This window comes from Schistocerca cancellata, chromosome 2 (assembly GCF_023864275.1).
Source record: "Schistocerca cancellata isolate TAMUIC-IGC-003103 chromosome 2, iqSchCanc2.1, whole genome shotgun sequence".
Lineage (NCBI taxonomy): Eukaryota > Metazoa > Arthropoda > Insecta > Orthoptera > Acrididae > Schistocerca > Schistocerca cancellata.
The window spans coordinates 174,978,401-174,991,070 of NC_064627.1; the positions used below are offsets into that span (position 1 = coordinate 174,978,401).

The window sequence follows — 12,670 nt, forward strand, 5'->3', positions numbered from 1 at the left end:
TAGATAGTCTCCTGTTTACGATATTATACCTGTGTCTTTTGGATGGCGACGTTGCTAAGTAACGGAAGGTGGAAGGCTGGAGCATCAGTGGAATTGTTTGGCTCGTCTATACGGCAACAAAAAGTCACGGTCAAGAAATACCATGATTCCTATATGAGTGGGACAATTAGTGACAATGAGAGGAATACCCGGCAGAATTTCTAAGAGGCAGGCAGAGGGAGTCGTCCTAGTTGTACCATTTGTGTGTGTGCGTCAAGTAGTGCAGACCATACTCTATTTAAACAGTGTGTAGTCTATTGCACATCTGTTGGTTAGCTAACTGCTCTGTTGGCTACGTACTGTGCTCCGCTAAGATGAAGTGGTGCAACAGCTCTGCAGTTCAGAATTGTATTTTGTAGGTTCTCTGTAATATCTGTTTTCTTTAATACGTATTGGACATTAGGTGTGTTAAGAAAATGGAGCGTTTTGTCCAACAGACTTAGGCAGATCTCTCTTAAAGAAATCAGTACCATGTTCCTGCAGCACATGAAATATACACAGCCGGAAAAAAATAGCAACACCAAAAAATAATTAACGTAGAATAGCGAAATTTCGGGAATTCATTTGTCTAGGTAACATATTTAAGTGATTAACATTACAAGATCATACGTTCATGCAAGCGCAAGATAAGCCATTGGAAACGCGAAATGCTATTATATTGATATACATTAATAACTGGTGTGACAGACAGAATGACGCATGTAAGACTGAAAACGCACATTCATTGTGTTGTACAGGTAACTGATTTCAGTTCCTGGAGTGGAGTTCCATGCTAGTCGCACTTGGTCAGTCAATACAGGGATGGTTAATGCTTGTTGTGGATGAGGCTGGAGTTGGCGTCCGATGATGTCCCATATGTGCTCGTTGAAGACAGATCAGGTGATCGAGTAGGTCAGGGCTTCATGTTGACACTCTGTGCAGCATGTTGGGTTACAACAGTAGTACGTGGGCGAATGTTACCCTGTTGGAAAACATCCCCTGGAATGCTGCTCATGAATGGCAGACGGCCGCTGTGGCCGAGTGGTTGTAGGCGCTTCAGTCCAGAACGGCGCTGCTTCTATGGTCGCAGCGTCGAATCCTGCCTCGGGCATGGATGTGTGTGATGTCCTTAGGTTATTTAGGTTTAAGTAGTTCTAAGTCTAGGGGACTGATGACCTCAGATGTTAAGTCCCATAAGGCAAAGGTCCCGAGTTCGAGTCTCGGTCCGGCACACAGCCAGGAAGTTTCATATCAACACACACCTGTAGAGTGAAAATTTCGTTCTAGAAACAACCCCCAGGCTGTGGCTAATCCATGTCTCAGCAATATCCTTTCTTCCAGAAGTGCTAGTTCTGCAATGTTCGCAGGGGAGCTTCTGTGAAGTTTGGAAGGTAGGAGACGAGGTACTGGTGGAATTAAGGCTGTGAGGACGGGGCGTGAGTAGTGCTTGGGTAGCTCAGTTGGTAGAGCACTTGCCCGCGAAAGGCAAAGGTCCCGAGTTCGAGTCTCGGTCCGGCGCACAGTTTTAATCTGCCAGGAAGTTTCAAGTCCCATAGTGCTTGGAGCCATTTGAACCATGAATGGCAGCATAACAAGTCGAATCACCAGATCGACGTACAGATTTGCAGTCACGGTATGTGAGATAACCAAGAGAGTGATCCTGCTGGCACACGAAAACGGGCCGGCCCAGGTGGCCGAGCGGTTCTAGGCGCCACAGTCTGGAACCGCGCGCCCGCTATGGTCGTAGGTTCGAATCCTGCCTCGGGCATGGATGTGTGTGATGTCCTTAGTTTAGTTAGGTTTAAGTAGTTCTAAGTTCTAGGGGACTGATGACCTAAGAAGTTAAGTCCCATAGTGCTCAGAGCCATTTGAACCATTTGAACACGAAAACGCACCCCATACCATAACTCCAGGTGTAAGTCCGGAGTGTCTAGCACACAGACAGGTTTGTTGCAGTCAACTGGCCTCCTCAATGCCAACAAACAGCCATCACTGGCACCGAGGCAGAACCAGCTTTCGTCAGAAAACACAATGAAACTCGACCCTGCCCTCCAATGAGCTCTCTCGAGTGGCGAGTGGCGGTGTTAGGGGTCAGTGAAATGCACACTACAGGACATCTGGATCGGACCTGTCATTAAAGTACCCAATTTGGAGCAGTTTGTTGTGTCCCTGTGGTGCCAATTGCTGCCCTTAATTGCTGCTGCAGATGCCGTACACGATGCGCCAGAGCCATAGGCCGAACACCATGGTCTTCCCTCTCGGTAGGTGCTGCACCCATCCGGACCCCAATCTCCCAGTCTTCTTGCGACAGTACATTCTCGTGACTACTGCTGCCAGCAATCATATACAGTGGCTACATTCCTGCCAAGTCTTTCCGCAGCATCGTAGACAGACCATCCAGCCTTTCGTAGACCTATTACACGACCTCGTTCAAACTCAGTAAGATGCTGATCATGGCGTCTGTGTCGCCTTAAAGGTATTCTTGACTGCTCATCACGTCCAATCTCAACGGCAACTAACGCCGTTACAGCGTTTGTTTGAAGCAAACAGGATTTGCATCCTGATAGTGACGCTACTAGCGCTATCCTTAGGCGATTGGTGCGAAAACTGTATAGAATCTTTCAGATGTAGAAACACGACTATCAACTTTCGTTTATGTCACACAACGCCATCTTGATGATTTTTCCCCGTCATATACACTGAAGCGCCAAAGAAACTGGTCTAGTCATGCGTATTCAAATACAGAGATATGTGAACAGGGAGAATGCCTATATATAGACATCAAATGTCTGCCACTGTTGCTAGATCGGTTATTGCTGCTGCAATGGTAGGTTATCAAGATCTAAGTGAGTTTGAACGTGGTGTTACAGTCGTCGCACCAGGGTTGGGACACAGCATCTCCGAGGTAGCGATGAAGAGGGGAATTTCCCGTACGACCATTTTACGAATGTATCGTGAGCATCAGGAATCTTATAAAACATCAAATCTCCGTCATCGCTGCGGCGGGAAAAATATACAGACAGAACGGGACCAACGACGACTGAAGAGAATCGCTCAACGTGACAGAAGAATAACACTTCCGCAAATTGCTGCAGATTTCAGTGCTGGGCCATCAACAAGGGTCAGCGTGCGAACTATTCAACAAAACGTCATCGATATGGGCTTTCGGAGCCGAAAGCCCACTCATGTATCCTTGATGAGTGCACGACACAAAGCTTTACCCCTAGTCTAGGCCCGTCAACACTGACACTAGACTGCTGATGACTCGAAACATGTTGCCTGGTCGGTCTCGTTCAAGTTGTATCGAGCAGATAGATGTGTACGGGTATGGAGACAACCTCATGAATCCACGGACCCTGCATGTCGGCAGGAGACTGTTCGAGCTGGTGGAGGCTCTGTAATGGCGTGAGGGGCTTGCAGTTGGCGTAATATGGGACCCCTGAGACGTCTAGATACGACTCTGACATACGTAAGCATTCTGTCTGATCACCTGCATCCATTCATGTCCATTGTGCATTCTGACGGACTTGGGAAATTCCAGCAGGATAATGCGGCACCCTAAACGTACGGAATTGCTACAGAATGTCTCCAGAAACAACTCTTATGAGTTGAAACAGTTTCGCTGGCCAACACATTCCCCAGACAAGAACATTATTGAGCTTATCCTGGATGCCTTGCAAAGTGCTGTTCAGAAGAGATCTCCCCCCTTCTCGTATTCTTACGGATTTATGCACACCTCTGCAGGATTCATGCTGTCAATTCTCTGCAGCACTACTTCTGACAGTCGAATCCACGCCACGTCGTGTTATTGAAAAATTGCACAAGGACAATACTAAAAGTTGTTTAAGTATAGACCAGTTTTTAATATATTATGTTTTTAAATCACACTAAAAATATAAAATAATGTCTCCTAACCTCATACACATTCCTAACCCTAAGCAGACGGTCCTGGAAATTAGTGACTGAATAATTAATAGCTACGAAAATGTGTGATTTATATTCAAGATGGAATATATGTTTGATACATGAATCGTTCACCTTCTCACTATTATCTATTTCATGTGCTACACCTTTCTCGTTAAAATTTTCAAGTATTTTCATATTTATTAAAAATTTACAATAACAGATTTTCCGCACTGTCTGTATGGGCTGAGGAATGTGTACAGGGTTAGGGGAAATTATTATTTTATATCTTTTAGTATGCTTTAAAAAATCGTTTTATTCAGAAATGGTTCAAATGGCTCTGAGCACTATGGGACTCAACATCTTAGGTCATAAGTGCCCTAGAACTTAGAACTACTTAAACCTAACCAACCTAAGGACATCACACACGCCCATGCCCGAGGCAGGATTCGAACCTGCGACCGTAGCAGCCTCGCGGTTCCGGACTGCAGCGCCAGAACCGCACGGCCACCGCGGCCGGCGCGTTTTATTGAAAGCTGATTTTTTATTGAAATAATTATTTTTATTTTTAATTTTACTGTACACATTTCACTCCAGTGGACCAAACTGACGAGCAAATCTCCATGGTTATGGAACCAGTCAGTCCATGAAATTAACAACACAAAAGATAATAATAGATAACATGAAATTTACACGAATCCTATGCAGATGACAAGCTGCCTTAACGAACAAAAACTTCCGGGATGCATTTTAAAAGTGCTGGAAACTTTTGAGTGGATGTATTCCCTCTGAACGGGACCACTTTGAAGGTGTTGGTGCAGAATAGGATCTCAGTAAGACGTAATAATTTTAACTAATATCATTACAGCAACCATCTCGTAACAAAGAAATTACGTATTAACAGAATCTTCCGTCGGTTCTTGGTAGAACAACATCATTATAATAAATGAAAAGCACCAGTTTGCTTTTGTTCTACAATATTACTTTTATTGCTAACCGGTTTTCGGCTTACAAGGCCATCTTCAGACATTTACTGAGTATTATCACCAAAGGAATTAAATGTTAGCAGACAACATTGGAAGAGAAATAACACATCTAGAGTGAAGTAGAAACATACAGTAAGTAACATTTTTGCAATGAAATAGTAAAAACTGAACAGTACATAAATAACAATTGAGTTGACAGGAAAACCTTTAGCTCAAAATAGGAAACTGTTATGTAGGCATGCTATTCCTATTTTGTGCTAAACTCCATTGTTATTTATGTACTGTTCAGTTTTTACTATTTCATTGCAAAGATGTTACTTACTGTATGTTTCTACTTCACTGTAGATGTGTTACTTCTCTTCCAATATTGTCTGCTAACATTTAACTTCTTTGGTGATAATACTCAGTAATGTCTGAAGATGGCCTTGTAAGCCGAAAACCGGTTAGCAATAAAAGTAATATTGTAGAACAAAAGCAAACTGGTGCTTTTCATTTATTATTAAAGAAATTACGTTTGAAACTTTGATATAATATTTCAGTCGCTGGGCTAGAAGGAAAAAGAAAACATGAGTTACCAGAAAATTAAAAAGGAAAAAAGTGAAAGAATGAAGAACTATTGGACAGCGTGAAGGAACCGCAGAAGTGACGAGAATGAATGCTGATGTGATGTGGTTTTATGTGCTGTGTATTTCAGTGGAGCTCTGATAACATTACACAATGCATACTAAAGATTAGCCATTAACCATTTGTGCAACTGCATCGTATTCTCTGTTTTGTTTCTAATGCTATGCTGTCGTCGCAATAAAACACAGCTGGTTACCTGCCCCTTGCTAGGTTGGTAATTTGCGATTCATGAGACATGCGTTTGTAACAACTGGCTTCCTTATTGGTGCAAAAAGAGGAAATGAAGTAATGCTAAGTCCGCAACGTACATGAATGTGTCATGTCTCCACGTGCGAGTAGCCGCTCCCTTTGACCTCGCCTGAGACAGGCAGCCACACGCGAGAACTTCAGCAAGGCATTTCTTCAACAAGGCATTTCCGCTGCTCCTGATAGCTTTCCTCATCCCATGTTCACGTCAGCAATGTTACACTATCAGAACAAAAGTATCCGGACACTTGCTAGTGCTCATTAATGTTGCATGTGTCGACTCTTCGTCTTTATGACGACTTGGACTTTGCTGGGGACACTTTCAAAGAGGTATGTGGTGACAAGGCAGCCCATTTTTCCTCAAGAACCGAAACTACAGGCTTTAGTGACGTTGGACGCTTAAGTCTAGAGCTGAGTCGACATTCTAACTCATCCCAAAGATGTTCCATTTGTTTCAGCTCTGGATTCTAGGCATGTCATTCCATTTCAGGAATGTTATTGTCTGCAAACCATTTCTTCAAGGACACTGCTTCATGACAGGGTGTTTTTCATGTACTTCTACATACATACATACTCCGCAATCCACCATACGGTGCGTGGCGGAGGGTACCTCGTACCACAACTAGCATCTTCTCTTTCTGTTCCACTCCCAAAAAGAACGAGGGAAAAATGACTGCCTATATGCCTCTGTACGAGACCTAATCTCTCTTACCTTGCGAATACATAGAAAGAAGGATCCTTTATTGTATGATTATATGATAGCGGAACAAACACTGGTAGCGGTTACTTCTGTAAAATATCTGGGAGTATGCGTGCGGAACGATTTGAAGTGGAATGATCACATAAAATTAATTGTTGGTAAGGCGGGTACCAGGTTGAGATTCATTGGGAGAGTCCTTAGAAAATGTAGTCCATCAACAAAGGCTTACAAAACACTCGTCCGACCTATACTTGAGTATTGCTCATCAGTGTGGGATCCGTACCAGATCGGTTTGACGGAGGAGATAGAGAAGATTCAAAGAATAGCGGCGCGTTTCGTCACAGGGTTATTTGGTAAGCGTGATAGCGTTACGGAGATGTTTATCAAACTCAAGTGGCAGACTTTGCAAGAGAGGCTCTCTGCATCGCGGTGTAGCTTACTGTCCAGGTTTCGAGAGGGTGCGTTTCTGGATGAGGTATCGAATATATTGTTTCCCCCTACTTATACCCCCAGAGGAGATCACGAATGTAAAATTAAAGAGATTCGACGCACGGAGGCTTTCCGGCAGTCGTTCTTCCCGCGAACCATACGCGAATGGAACAGAAAAGGGAGGTAATGACAGTGGCACGTAAAGTGCCCTCCGCCACACACCGTTGGGTGGCTTGCGGAGTATAAATGTAGATATAGATGTAGATGTATCTTATCTTTGTGGTCTTTCCGCGAAATATATGTTGGCGGCAGTAAAATTGTACTGTAGTCAGCCTCAAATGCTGGTTCTCTAAATTTCCTAAGTAGCGATTCACGAAAAGAACGCCTCCTTTCCTTTAGAGACTCCCACCCGAGTTCCTGAAGCATTTCCGTAACACTCGCGTGATGATCAAACCTACCAGTAACAAATCTAGCAGCCCGCCTCTGAATTGCTTCTATGTCCTCCCTCAATCCGACCTGATAGGGATCCAAAACGCTCGAGCAGTACTCAAGAATAGGTCGTATTAGTGTTTTATAAGCGGTCTCCTTTACAGATGAACCACAATTCGACCAATGAACCGAAGACGACTATCCGTCTTCCCCACAACTGCCATTACATGCTTGTCCCACTTCATATCGCTCTGAAATGTTACGCCCAAATATTTAATCGACGTGACTGTGTCAAGTACTACACTACTAATGGAGTATTCAAACATTACAGGATTCTTTTTCCTATTCATCTGCATTAATTTACATTTATCTATATTTAGATTTAGCTGCCATTCTTTACACCAATCACAAATCCTGTCCAAGTCATCTTGTATCCTCCTACAGTCACTCAACGACGACACCATCCCGTACACCACAGCATCATCAGCAAACAGCCGCACATTGCTGTCCACCCTATCCAAAAGATCATTTATGTAGATAGAAAACAACAGCGGACCTACCACACTTCCCTGGGGCACTCCAGATGATATCCGATGAACACTCACCGTCGAGGACAACGTACTGGTTTCTATTACTTAAGAAGTCTTCGAGCCACTCACATACTTGGGAACCAATCCCATATGCTCGTACATTAGTTAGGAGTATGCAGTGGGGCACCGAGTCAAACGCTTTCCGGAAGTCAAGGAATATGGCAACCGTCTGATACCTTTCATCCATGGTTCGCAAGATATCATGTGAAAAAAGGGCGAGTTGCGTTTCGCAGGAGCGATGCTTTCTAAAGCCGTGCTGATGCATCGACAGCAACTTCTCTGTCTCAAGGAAATTCAGTATACTCGAACTGAGAATATGTTCGAGAATCCTGCAACGTGTTAACGAACACAACCATAATCTCTGAACCGCTCGTCTATTGTACTCAGTACACAGTGCCGCAAAATGTGCTGATATCCTTCCGCATTTATCGTTTTCTTAAGCGCAATAAATGGATCACATCCTAACCACTAAAAACACCCCTGTTCCGTAACACTTCCTTCTCTTGGCACTGCACACGATGCAGATAACGTCCTCCAGGCATTCGTCAAACCCAGTCCCTTCCCTTGGATTGTGATCCATCACTTCAGACAACCCGTTTCCAGTCTACTTTTCAGTGGCGTCGCTCGTGACTTCAACTCAAGAGCCCCATTGCATTGACTACAGAAACTTGTGGCTTATGAGAAGTTGTTTGACGATGGTACCCCACTCTATTTAATTCCCTGTACTCCGTCATTATACAGGGTGGACTGTTGGTAGCACTTTCAAACTTAAGAGTTCGTTGATTACACACGAGATTTTACAATACTCGACGGTCGCTGCCCATCAGTACATGTGATCTGCCTGGTCTTGCTTTAGCTGTGAAAGTTCATTCGCGTTTTCACTTCACAAACGAATCACCAACAGTCGATTTCGGCAGCCTTAGAAGGGTTGAAATGTCACTGATAAATCTGTTGCCAGGGTGACATTCAGGGACTGGTCCACGTACCAATTCACTGAGCTCTCCTGAACGATCCATTCTCCTGTTCCTGGTCATCTACTGACAACAAAACAGGGCTATCAGGATATTGTTGATCAGATGCTGTATTTGATGGTGATTTATTTATCTCTTTCCTCACTACAACCCTTCTTCACAAAATGTTCTATAATGCAGATACATTTGAAAGGTGGGTAGTTACCTCTCTACATCAAAACTATTACACACATCAAAACAAGTTTTGCCTCACCTCGGTTCTGATAGTTCCGGAACCTGTACGGAAAATTGGAATAGACATCAACATAAACACCATTTCCCCCTTTTTATTGCTCATGAAAACCACACATTCCATGTTGTACCACCATGCAGCGAGACCTTCAGTGGTGGTGGTCCAGACTGCTGTACACACCGGTACCTATAATACCCAGTAGCGCGTCCTCTTGCATTGATGCATGCCTGTATTTGTCGTGGCATACTATCCACAGGTTCATCAAGACCCTGTTGGTCCAGATTGTCCCACTCCTAAACGGCGATTCGGCGTAGATCCCTCAGAGTGGTTGCTGCGTCACGTCGTCCGTAAACAGCCCTTTTCAATGTATCCCAGGTAACTTCTATAGGATTCATGTATGGAGAACATGCTGGCCATTCTAGTCTAGCGGTGTCGTTATCCTGAAGGAAGTCTTTCAAGACGTGCACGAAGGGGGCGCAACCTTTCGTCCATGAAGACTAATGCTTTGCCAATATGCTGCCGATATGGTTGCACTAACGGTTGGAGGATGGAATTCACCTATGGTATAGCGGTTATGGCGCCTTCCATGACCACCAGCGGCCTACTTCGGCTCCACATAATGCCACTCCAAAACATCAGGGTGCCTCCACCTTGCTGCACTCGCTGGGCAATGTGTCTAAGGCGTTCAGCCTGACCGGGTTGCTTCCAAACACGCCCTCGACGATTGTCTGATTGAAAGTACATGCGACACTCATCGGCGAACAAAACGTGATGCCAATCCTGAGCGGTCCATTCGGCATGTTGTCGGGCCCATCTGTACCGCGCTGCATGGTATCCTGGTTGCAAAGACGAACTTCGCCATGGACGTCGGGTGTGAAGTTGCGCATCATGCAGCCTATTGCACGCAGTTTGAGTCGTAACACGACCTCCTGTGGCTGCACGAAAAGCATTATTCAACATGGTGGCGTTGCTGTCATGGTTCCTCCGAGTCGTAATCCTTACGTAGGGATCATCCACTGCAGTAGTAGCCCTTGGGCGGCCTGAGCGAGACATGTCATCGTCGATTACTGTCTCTCTGTATCTCCTCTACGACCGAACAACATCGCATTTTCATTTTATAAAAAAACAGATATTTACTCTTCGTAGCTCTGGTAACGTCAAAGGCTGCCGTAACTCAATCTTTTGCACTGCCTAGTTACGACGATTATAAGTTAATAGTTAAAGAAACGACGAAGTTCTTTTCTCTTTATACTGTAACTTCGTAATTCTTTTTCATGAGCAACTTCTTTATCACGACAATTATTTCACTTATAAATTATAAATAAGTTTTTATACTTTAGACAACATTTCACATTCATTTTCTTTAGCTCTTACGTTGACCTAATTTTTACATGCCTCATTCACATCAGTACCGTAAAAGTGAGCAAATCTGTGACGCTCTTAGGGCTGTTTGTAATTTATACAAATATTTTCTGCGACGTTTAATTTATATGTACACGAAATTTTATAAACGTTATCCTTTAACTTTGACAGAAATAAAATTTTTATATGCAATGGGGTATTTCGAATAGCGAATACTGTATTAATTGCTGCAAAGTATTCCCTAGCTGAGGACAACATTGTGACATGAAACCTATGACAGGAAAAGTAGAGCTAAATCCATGTCATAACAGTGATCTGACCTTCTGTTTCTTTATGACACACAATTATAAATTTTATACAAATCTGGCACGTTTTATGAACTTTGCTTTATCTATATACAGAAAAATATCTGTCAGAAAGTTCGCCAATATGGAGAGATTTATTTTTATAATTTTCTTAAAATCCAAATAACTATTGGCCCACCCTCAATGACACAAAATGAGAGTGAAAAAAGTAAAGTGAATTAAGCATGGTAATAAAACCAAACAAACATTCATTTGCGCGTCTGATTAATAGAAACGTATGAGCAAAAAAGCGAGTCAGAACACTTACACTCAACACGACGTCCTCTAAGCATGGTGTGAAATACATTGTAATGATAGTCCATCAGAACTGCTTTTTTATTTATTATTTTTTTATTGCTACTAGTTTCGAGTACAGCTCATTTCAAGCGATATCCTCCTTCTGAAGACATCCCGCAGGCTGTGGTTAAGTCATGGTTCCGCAGTATCCTCACATGGAGGAGTGCTAGTGATGCAGGTTTCGTAAAGAGAGCTTCTGTGATGTACGAAAGGTAGGACATGAGGTACTGGTGGAAATAAAGCTGTGAGGAGCGTCGTAAGCAATGCTCGGGTAGCCCAGTTAGTAGTGCACTTTCCCACGAAGGGCTAAGTCCCGAATTTGACTCTCGATTTGACACATAGTTTTCATGTTGCAGGAAGTTTCGATACGCTGTAATATCGTAAACTGTTATACACTTCTATAAAAGTTCAGTGGTACGAGAAAAAACCAATTCATGACACATTCAGTACAATATTTTGAGCAATTGATGTTATATTTAGAAACAAAGTTGTAATGTGAAATAGGGGGGTGAGTCAAATTAAACCTTAAATATTTTTTAAAATATTATTTATTGTGCGGAAGTGGTACAAAGCTGTATCACTTTTCAACAAAATCTCCCTCACACAAAATTCAAGTCCTCCAGCGCTTACGAAGTGCATAAATTCCTTTAGAAAAAAATTCTTTTGGTAGTCCGCGTGGCGTACTTCTTCATCAGAACGGAGCTTCCTTCCTCCCATTGCGTCTTTGAGTGGTGCTAACATATGGAAATCACTTGGGGCAAGATGTGGTGAGTATGGTGGATGAGGAAGACAATCAAAATGCAGGTCTATGACTGTTGCAACCGTTGTACGGGCAGTGTGGGGCTTGCATTGTCATGTTGCAAAAGGACACCTGCTGACAGTAATCCACGTCGCTTTAATTTATTGCAGGCCGCAGTTGATTTTTTAGGAGATCTGTGTATGATGCACTGGTGACAGTGGTTCCTCTAGGCATGTAATGCTCCAAAATGACGGCTTTTTCGTCCCAAAAGAGAGTCAGAATAACCTTCCCTATTGATGGTTCTGTTTGAAAATTCTTTATTTTGGTGATGAGGAATGACGCCATTCCTTGCTCGCTCTCTTCGTTTCAGGTTGGTGGAAGTGAACCCAGGTTTCGTCCCCAGTAAAGATTTCTGCAAGGAAGCCATCACCTTCTCGTTCAAAGCGCCGAAGAAGTTCTTCACAAGCATCAACACGTTGTTCTCTCATTTCAGGAGTCAGCTGCCGTGGCACCCATCTTGCAGACACTTTGTGAAACTTGAGCACATCATGCACAATGTGGTGTGCTGACCCATGACTAATCTGTAAACGTGCTGTACTGTCATTCATTGTCACTCGGCTTTTTTCCTTCACTATGGCTTCAACTGCTGCAATGTTCTCTAGAGTCACAACACGTTGTGCCTGACCTGGACGAGGAGCATCTTCCACTGAAGTCACATCATTGCGAACTTCCTACTCCATTCGTAGACTTACTGCTGTGACAAACATGCATCACCGTACTGAACCTTCATTCGTCGATGA

General features: G+C 43.4%; 1 non-coding gene across 1 annotated transcript; it reads left to right on the top strand.

Moving 5' to 3' along the window:
* The first annotated feature begins 1,463 nt into the window (after nt 1-1,463).
* Trnas-cga (transfer RNA serine (anticodon CGA)) lies at nt 1,464-1,538 on the top strand. Its single transcript has one exon. It is a non-coding gene; the product is annotated as a tRNA-Ser (tRNA).
* The last annotated feature ends 11,132 nt before the right edge of the window (nt 1,539-12,670 follow it).